The sequence below is a fragment of the Octodon degus genome, unplaced genomic scaffold, assembly GCF_000260255.1.
Source record: "Octodon degus isolate 3935 unplaced genomic scaffold, OctDeg1.0 scaffold00117, whole genome shotgun sequence".
NCBI lineage: Eukaryota > Metazoa > Chordata > Mammalia > Rodentia > Octodontidae > Octodon > Octodon degus.
This window is the reverse complement of record NW_004524693.1, coordinates 7,523,289-7,533,619: the sequence shown is the minus strand read 5'-3', so window position 1 is coordinate 7,533,619 and position 10,331 is coordinate 7,523,289. Positions and strand designations below refer to the sequence as shown.

At 36.9% G+C, this 10,331-nt stretch overlaps 1 pseudogene; it reads left to right on the top strand.

Annotated features, from left to right (window-relative positions):
* The first annotated feature begins 5,140 nt into the window (after positions 1 to 5,140).
* LOC101573116 lies at positions 5,141 to 7,354 on the top strand (annotated as a pseudogene).
* Positions 7,355 to 10,331: the final 2,977 nt, after the last annotated feature.

Sequence of the window (10,331 nt, the reverse complement as noted above, 5' to 3'; positions counted from 1 at the left end):
TTTCTCCTTTGTTTAATTGTTTGCCCTATTTGGTGCATTCCTTCATTCTCATTCATGGAGTTCTGATCATTTTGGTCCCTGTCTAGAACATCTTTTAGTAGTCTGTGTAGAGTTGGCTTTGTCGTCATGAAATTCTTTAGTTGTTCTTTGTCATGGAAGTATTTCACTTCTCCATCCAACTTGAGAGTTTTGCAGGGTATAGTAGTCTGGGCTGAAATTTGTTTTCATAAAGGACATGAAGTACTCTGCTCCATGCTCTTCTTGCCTTCATGGTTTGTGAAGAGAACTCGGCCTTAATTCTGATGGGTTTTCCTTTAAATGTGATCTGTATTTTTCTCTAGCAGCTTTCAGTATATTGTTCTTGTGGTGGATTTCTGGGATCTTGACTATTGCATGTCTGAGTGTGTTTTTAATAGGGTTGAAGTTATTTGGAGTTCTGTATGCTTCAGTTACTGAATGTCAGATTGTTTCCCCATATTTGGGAAGTTTTCTGCTATTAATTCTGTTCATATCCTCTATCATTTGTATTAACTCCTCTCTCATTGATGCCTATTAGTTTCACATTGTTCATATTTGCATCATCTTGCAGGTGATGAATTTTTTCCTGCATCCTAGTTGTTTTTAAGAGTTCTTTTCTTACTTTTTCTCTCACTGTGATGGTGTCTTCATAATCTGAAACTCTATCTTCATTTTCACTCACACAGTTTTGCAAGCTTGTGATTGAAATTTTAACTTGCTCTATATCTCTTTGACTCTGTTTCTTGCCATCTATTTCTTTTCTACATTGCTCGTTCAAGGATTCCATCTTTTTTCTAATCTCTATGTTTTATCATTGTTTTCTTGAGAAGGAGTTATTAATTATTTCATAATAGTTGCCCTTTTTTAACTTCATTGATTATTTCTGATCTGATTTCCTCTATATGCTTCTATATTTGATTCTTTACTTCAGATGCTATTAATTCAGAGATTTCTTTTTTTATTTCAGAAGTTACTACTGATCTGAGTTCCTCTATACCTTTCTGCAGTTGTTTCTTACTTCAGACATTATTAATCCAGTTATTTCATCTGTGTGATTCCCAATTTCTTCTGTACTAGTGTCTTCTTCACATGTTCTGGGTGGGCTCAGGGCCTGAGATTGCATTTTACTCCTTCACTATGTCATTTTGTATAACACTGTCCTCTGACCCTTGGTGTAGAGCTTTGGTGCAGTTATAAACTTAGCACCTACTGAAATTCTTACCCATGAGAGATTACATGATTAAGGTAGTTATAGTTTTGTATTTACAGAACTACAATAAGGAACACTAATAATGGGTAATGATATTTAGCAGTTAACAAACTTTTGTAACTAATGGGTTTGTATTTTAGACAGTAAGAGGAATCATTATGTCTATAGCTAAGCATATATTAAATTGAGAATTTGTATTTAAGTTAGTTCTGCTAAGTTCTGTCTGATCACCTCCCCTTGATGTACCTAGTTTTCCATGTAGACTAGTTCATTCTGGTTACCTTTTGCCCACTCTCTCAGTCAAGCGAGAAAGAGGGAGGATGCTCTTATACATCTGGGTCTAGCAAAGTGTCTCAGCTTTCCAGGTATACATCTAGGAAGTTTGAATTCATCTAGTTGTGCCTGGCTTCGGTCTGGCTCCTGTGCTCAGCTTCTTCTTGCTGCAGCCCTTGGAAGTGAACCTGTTTGCCCCTCTGGCAAGATGTTCTGCTCCTGGATTATCTGGGTGGTTCTGGCCCCTAGCCTCTCTGCAGGGACTTCAGCTGCATACCAGAACTGTATGCCAGCCCTGGGCTGTGTCTGGAGGGGTCCAGATATCAGGACAGAAGGACTCAGTCACAAGTTGGGCCTGAACTGTGTCCAGAGTGATCCAGCAGGCAAAGGGGAGTGCGGAAGCTCTCCCGCACACAAGTTGGGACTCTGTTATAAATTACCTTCTCAGTATTTCCAGTAATATGTCCCCAAAAACCTTGATTTTTCAAGTTGTGCAAAACTAAATACATTATCTCATGATCTTTATGTCAGCTCCTCTCCTATTGTCTTCTCGAAATCAGAAATTGAGGCATCATTCTTGAATTTGCCCTCCCTCTGTTTATCCCTGAAGTGTAGTCAATTACCAAATTTTTTTCTTCATGAATGACTGTTTCATTGGGTGGCTTGTGCCACCAGTGGTACAAATGGACTTAATCACTAAAATTAATAAAAAGTCTGTAAATGGATGAAATCTAATTGGTACCTCAAATTTGAATAATGACTGCCCAAACAGAAATATTGATTTTTACTATTTATACCAATTAAAATTATATCAATAATTAACAAACTTATTTCATTAAGCTAAAAGAAATCTTTTTATGAATAGTTCATCAGAAATCAATTCTCTAAATGTACCATAGAAATCTTATAAGTTCCCTTTCACAGGTGGCTATAGTATACATTTCCAACTGCTGTATCACAAATTAGTTGTATTGCCAGTTGCTGCTGTGCTGTCTCTCAGGGAGATGATTGTTCAAAAAGAAGGGGGTGGTGAATGAATCTAGAGATAGGAAAAAGAATATTGTGAGACTGTCCTGCTTCAAGGTTGGATATGGTTAGATTTTTGGACTAAGGTATAATCATAAGAAGTAGATAATTCTTTATGCCTATTTTTAAAATATATCCTAATTTTTAAATTTTTTCATCATATTCTATAGGGACTTAAAGTTCAACATATCAATACTTCATGAAAAATACCTGTTCCATGTTATACCTAAGATGTTTGATATTCAGACAGATAGTGAGGTTAAGCTTAACAGCCTAGGTTGTACGATTATTACAATAAGCTTGTCTTCTGGATGGTTAACAACCTAAGTTTGCAGACCAAAATTAGAGAAAAAGGAGGGCCACAAGGAAAGCCAACACTTTGGCCCTAGCCTTCCAAGGTCACTTAAGACTCAGGACATATGAGAACTTGTACTGTAATGTCATGTAACTCGGTAGTGTCCCAAATTTTCTGATCAAGGAGATTATGGGACCAAAGAGGAAAGTGATCAATGATGTAGAGTGTGCCTAAGGAGAGTCACATGGAAAGAAAACATTCTCTCAGGCTTTCACAGAGAACACACTGGCCAAGCAATGGCAGTGACTCATCCACATGGCTGACACTGACAAAGGTTCTACAATCTGAGGTACAGGATCTCAGGATAAATCCTTTGGGGATTTCACTGACCTTATCAGACCCAAAAGCTACAACTTTTGTTGCATAGGTCCTGCTTTACCTTGGTCTTAACCATCCAGCAGAAAAGTATAAAAACGAAGTATAAGAATTAAAGCCTTCGTGTCATGCTGAGCTGTAGAGGACTCAGGTCAACAATTTCTGACATTGCCAGTCTAGCGGAAGACCCAATACTATTATGGCCTACTGAAATCTTTTAAAACATTTTGCTGAGTTTACACACCTATACTATTTAAATGATGGAACTTAACAAAAAAAGAGGATGCAGATGAATGTCCATTTTGTATCTGTGTATTCAAAGTGGTTAGGATAGATATATAGTTGCATTCTCTTAATGAATAGAGGGATTTGTTCTAATGGTGTTTGTAAATAGGATATCAAGTCCACATCTTGTACAGCAATTAACCACTAGGAAGAATGTATGCAATGTGTTAATTATTGAAACCATCTTACCAATTTGGTTTGAAACTGTCTCACTGCTATTTGTTTCTCAATAAAATTATGGAAAAAACAAATTAGCTGTATTACAAATTTTTATACAACTTGAACATTTTTCTTAAGGAACTTTAATATGATTATATACAGTTTGCTAAATCAGTGCCTATCTAATCAAAGGCCTCCTGAGAAGTGGTATATGTAAAGCCAAGTGTACCTCCAGTAAGTCAGGCCAGTGGGAACAACTAAATTCAAAAGAGAGCCCCCAGACAGCAGAACAGGAGGGCACAGTAGTGAAAGTGATACTTATCTCTTAAAATGTCCTTGTCTCTTTGTCCACACTACTACTATGGAATAATGCAGTAATCCTGAAAAGAAATAATGGGATCCTGAAGGAAGTGGTCCCTTGGCTTCTACCCTGCACTCTTTTAATTCACAACACAGTTATAGTGTCATTGCTGAGAAGCAAGTCTCACTGGGTTATGTCTCTTTAATCCTTTCTTTGGACTCTCAGACACAATCAGAATAGGACTTGGGCTTTCTGGCACATTCCCTCATGTAAAGCCTCCCCTGAAGCTCAAAAGACTCCTCAGTACTTCCTGAACATCGAGGTAACCACTGTCGGTGGGTCTGTGGAGAGAAATGGAAACCACAATTGAAAGTCATATTAAGAAATCAAAGTTGGGGTTGCGGGTATAGTTCAATGATAAGAGTACTTGTCTAGCATGCATGAGGCCCTGGCTTCAATCTCCAATACACATAGGTAGATGGTAGATAGATAGATAGATAGATAGATAGATAGATAGAAAATAAATTTATTGTAATATCAAAATCGATGATCATTTAGCTAGAAGACAATGGGAAACAGATAATGAATGACAACTGTAGCTTGTGAATGCAAACCTTCTCTACTATAATCCTGTGTTAAAGACATAAAATGCCAATATTAAAATTATTTCTGAAACTGGGAAATCACAGACAGATGAGAAGGAGATATATGTTTCACTCTTCAGAGAAGAATCAGGCAGTGTTCATCAGGTGGGACTTAGATTATTTTGCCAGTCGCTATAGCTCATCCTCCACCTTGGCAGGTAAGCTAACTTTTATTTTAATGCTGAAGAAGGTATACTCCTTGACTATGAGCTAAACAGTTTTGCTCTAGTTTTTTCTTGAACATGATCTGATAATGACACAAAGTTAGACACAGATATTTTATTTCAGAATAAAATAAGTTCTTACAAACTGTCAATGAGGATTACATTTCCAATTGTTTAGCAGGACAGAAGTGTTTCTTACACTGTAATAAAAAATATAAGTTTTGTGGGCCCAGCTTTAAGTCTAGCCATGGGATAGAAGGCCATGCTCTCTCGAGGCCAACCCTGAAATTGGCATCAGGCCAGGAGCAAGGCTGGGACTAGCAATATGGGCTGAGGCTCTCCTGCTGAGGCCAGGAATGGCTGCAGCATTGCTAGGAGTCAGGACAGTAAAATAATACAGTGAAGAAGAAGAAAGCAGGCACAAACCACAGTGTCATGTTGGCCAAGAAGACCATCATTAAGGACCAAGGCATGTTTCAAGGAATAGGTTTTCCGAGGGTTTATCATGTGGTTATCAGCATGTTTTGGGGAATTTTTTGCTTGGGGACAATTTATGGCACCCAAGTAAGTGGAAAAATGCATTTCTGATGAATAGCATAATTCACAGAGTAAAGAATTTGTTACCATTTCCAAGTACCCCATTTATTGATGCTCTTTATGATGTTGGGTCAAAAATACATCTTGCTACTAACAGTGTTTTACACAGGTACCTTGATTCCTTTAGTGAGGATCAATCCCTGGCAGTACTTTCCTCTTATCTCTGTTTCTAGGGTTTTTGTAGTTCCTTTCTCCATGGCATTTGCATATGTAACAGACATAACCCAACAGCATGAAAAGTATGGCTTATGGCTTGGTTTCACCAATATTTGCTGCAAGTTTAAGCTCACCTGTGGTTTGAGCTTACCTCAGATGAGTGTATAGAAATAGTTTGGCAATGGTCCTGGCTACAGCAATAGCTTTGCTAGACATTAGCCTTATTCTTATTGCTGTGCCTGACTCATTGCCTAAGAAGATTTGGCCAGTATCATGGGGAGCACTACATTTCCTGGGAACAGGCTGACCCTTTTGCTTCTTTAAAAAACATGGGCCAAAGCAATGGCCGTGACTCATCCACACTGCTGACACTGACAAAGGTCCTACAATCTGAGGTACAAGATCTCAAGATAAATCCTGAAGGGATTTCACTGACCTTATCAGACCCAAAGGCTACAACTCTTGTTGCATAGGTCCTGCTTTACCTTGGTCTTAACCATCCAGAAGAAAAGTATAAAAACAAAATATAAGAAATAAAGCCATGGTGTTATGTTGAGCTGTGGGGGACTCAGGTCAACAATTTCTGACATTGCCAGTTAAGCAGAAGACCTAATACTACTATGGGCTACTGGACTCTTTTAGAATATTTTGCTGAGTTTACACACCTATAATATTCAAATAACGGAACTTAGCAAAAAAAAAAAAAAGGGTATACAGATGAATGTCCATTTTGAATCTGTGTTTTCAAGTGGTTAGGATAGATATACAGTTACATTCTGTTAATGAATAGAGGGATTTGTTCTAATGGTGTTTGTAAATAGGATATCAAGTCCGCATCTTGTACAGCAATCAACCACTAAGAAGAATGTATGAAGTGTGTTAATTATTGAAACTGTCCTACCGATTTGATTTGAAACTGTCTCATTGCTATTTGTTTATCAATAAAATTATGGCAAAAAAGATGAGGTAATGCAAAAAAAATAAATAAATAAAATAAATAAATAAAAAACATGGGCCAGGATTCCATAGTGTTGCTCATCTGCTTTATGGTATTTTTCTCCTACCTACCCAAGTCAGGTCAATATTCCAGCTTTCTTTTAATACCTCAGACAGAAAATAAAATTTTCACCAGAAAGTGTTGCAGCATTCGTAGCAGTCCTTGTCATTCTTTCCATTATTGCACACACCACAGTCTTGAATTTACTTATGAGGTCAACTGGAAATAAGAGCACTGTTTTACTGGATCTGTGATTTCAAATATTATAACTGGCGTGGTACGGATTTGGTTCAAAACCCTGGATGATGTGGGCTGCCAAGGAAGTAGCATCCATGTCTGTCATCTTAGCTCTTAGTGCACTTTTTTCATGAACTAATGATGATGATCAACAAGGTGTTCTCAGGGTCAGGAAGATGGCTCAGTAGAATAAGCACTTTCTTGGCAAGTGCAAGGGTCTGAGTTCAATCCCCAGTTCAGAAAAAAAAGTGTTCTCAAGGAATAGTAACAGGAATTTGAGGATTGCTCAGTGGCTCGGAGTCATCCCTTTATGGATTCATTTTCTACATATTCCATATGGAACTTAAGGAACTGCCAAAAGGAGGAACAGACTTGGGGACAAGCACAGGCCCTCAGCACCACTTTCAACAGAATTCCATCATCCCTGGGCCTCCTTTGTTTTTGGAGCTTGTTCAGTACTGCTGGCTCTGCTTTTTGCTTTGCTTATCCTGGAACATACCAATTTAAGCTCAAGGTCCAGCAGTTGAAGAAAGTACTGTGACAGTCCCAGCCACCCTTATAATATTAAAGTGCCAGGAGAAGCCAAAGAACCTTCATTCCAGGATGCAGATGTGTGATGACTGAATTCAGGAACATTTTTCGTTTTTTTTTTTTTTTCAATACTATATTCCTTTCATTTTTAAAAATATTTTATTTTATTTTATTTTATTTTATTTTATTTTATTTTATTTTATTTATTTTATTTTATTGAAGAACCAGGGATTGAACTCAGATCCTTGCATTTGCCAGTCAAGCGCTTATCAGGAACATTTTTCTATCAGCACATAGGTTCTAGTTTTCGCCTGTAGTTCTGGATGTACATTTCATTTCCATCTACAGTATACTTTAAGAAATGTGTCTATATGCACTCTGTGGGAACTAAAGAATGAACTTAAAGAACTGGTGGTAGAAACACTGGCTTTCCAACTATTATAAATAATAAAGTGGCACATGCCATTATTGAAACACGAGAAAATTCAGGAAAAAAAGAGAAACTATACTTACTTTAAAAAATTTTTGTTTCCCAACTCTCTTCAAGCTAGATTACATTAAAAAGTCCTTATCCAGATATATCATCATCTATCCCATTCACTTCGCAAGCATTATTTTGTCCCTTCTGCACTAGGGTCACATATCCCAATCACTATAATTTTTCTGCAAGCATCCCATATTTCACTGTAAGTCCCCACACTTGCACACATTATCCTCATCACCTGTAGCCATTGGTCTTTCCTTCTTCATTTTGCTAAATGTACTAATCTACCAGGGTTTAGATTATATATCACTTTCTCTAGAAAGTTTTCTTTAATCCCTAGAACTGTGTGTACTCTCTTAGTGTATAGTAGATAGATCCATATGCTGATTTCTATAAAATATTTCATCATATGTAAAATTGAAAAAATTTAACTTTCATGTCATTAAAGTTCCAAAAGGATCAGGAAAAGGGATTGGTGCAGAAATTAACTTTTGAATAATTAATTGTTCAAAATTCTCTAAAATGTTATCAAAAACAAACAAAATTATTGATATGGATGTGATGACGCCTGCCTATAACCCTAGCTATTTTGGGAGGCTGAGGTTGGAGGTCACAAGTTTGAGGCTACCCTGGTATCCTAGTGAGGCATTGTCTCCGAAAGAAAGAAAAAGAGAGAGAGAGGGAGAGAGAGAGAGAGAGAGAGAGAGAGAGAGAGAGAGAGAGAGAGAGACATCTTGGAAGCACCTAGAAAAAAATGGTACACAATATATACAATACTAGCAATTTGAAATACTATAGGTTTCTTACAGAAACCATGGAGGCCAAAAGATAAGGAAACAATGTCTTCAAATTGCTGAAAGAGGTAGGAGTGGCTATGCAGATAATCTGTGAGGGAATACAACAAAGCTCTCTGCTTTAGCATGCCTGCACATGTTATGGTTTATGTCTGGCCCTCTCCCCAGAGCCTCATATGTTCATCGTTGAGGCTGACTGGATCACGTGGACATGACACTCATAAGCAGGGATCAGTCAACTGATGTGCTGCAGGTAAATGTGATCCTTTGAGGTGGATCCTCATAATGTGATCCTGGTTGGAAGAGGGGGTCACTGTGGTTGAGGAAGACTAAGATGTGATCATGTTACTGGCAAAGGAGTGTGACTTATCAATCATAGAAATGGAGGATACATGTCCTGTGCCTGAGACCAGCCAAAAAGTGCTAACTTCAATTACCCTGGCCTGGTCCTAGATTTTATCAAAGTTAATTTCTTTTTTTTTTCAAAGTTTTATTGATAAACAGATAGCAACGAGACAGTTTCAAATCAAATCAGAAGTACAGTTTCAACAAATAATACACTGCATATATTCTTCTTAGTGGTTAATTGCTGTACAAGATGCAGACTTGTGATCCTATTTACAAACACCATTAGAACAAATCATTCTATTCATTAAGAGAATGCAACTATATATCTATCCTAACCACTTTGAATACACAGATACAAAATGGACATTCATCGGTATACCCCATTTATATATTCTAAGTTCCGTTATTGAATATTATAGGTGTGTAAACTCAGCAAAATATTCTAAAAGAGTCCAGTAGCCCATAATAACATTGGGTCTTCTGTTTAACTGGCAATGTCAGAAATTATTGACTTGAGTCCCCCACAGCTCAACATAACAGTATGGCTTTACTTCCTATATTTCGTCTTCATACTTTTCTACTGGATGGTTAAGACCAAGGTGAAGCAGGACCTATGCAACAAGAGTTGTAGCTTTTTGGTCTGAGAAGGTCAGCAATTCTTTTCTGAAATATAAAAAGAACTCTCAGAACTCATATCAGATGAAGTAAAGAAGCAACTACAGAAACATAGGCAGGAAACCCAATCTGAAAAAAAACACTGCAGTAAAAGAATTTCTAACTGCTTCAAAAGAAGATATTGATAAAAAAAATAGAGGAGATTAGAAAAATGACGGATTCCCTGAATGAGCAATTCAGGAAAGAAATAGATCGCATGAAGCAGAGTCAAAGAGATATAGAGGAAATGAAACTCTCAATCACAAGCTTGCAAAACCGTTTAAATGAATGTGAAGACAGAGTTTCAGATCTTGAAGATGCTGGTATAGCTAGTGAAAAGGTAAGAAAGGATCTCTTAAAAACAACGAGGATGCAGGAAAGAATAATTCATCACCTGCAAGATGATGCAAAGATGAACAATGTGAGAATAACAGGCATCAATGAGAAAGAAGGAGTCAACACAAATGACATCAAAAAATAATTTCTTATTATTGAATTTTATCACCTTGTTTTTAATGTTTCTTTGTTACTTTTTCCTTTCTTCTATAGGTAACCATTAGTTTCTTTTAAACTTTCTAGGATTTTCTTTTAATTTTAAAGCACCTTTTTCTATATCACTTGTCTGTTACATACATTTAAGCACAACTTTGTTTTATTAGCCCCATGTTTGTGAACATTTGGGTTCTTTTTATTTTTATAAAGAATTCTATCATAGCTATTTTTCTACATAATTTTTAAAAATATATTTGGTGCAGGATCTGACTATGCAGCTCAGACTCATAG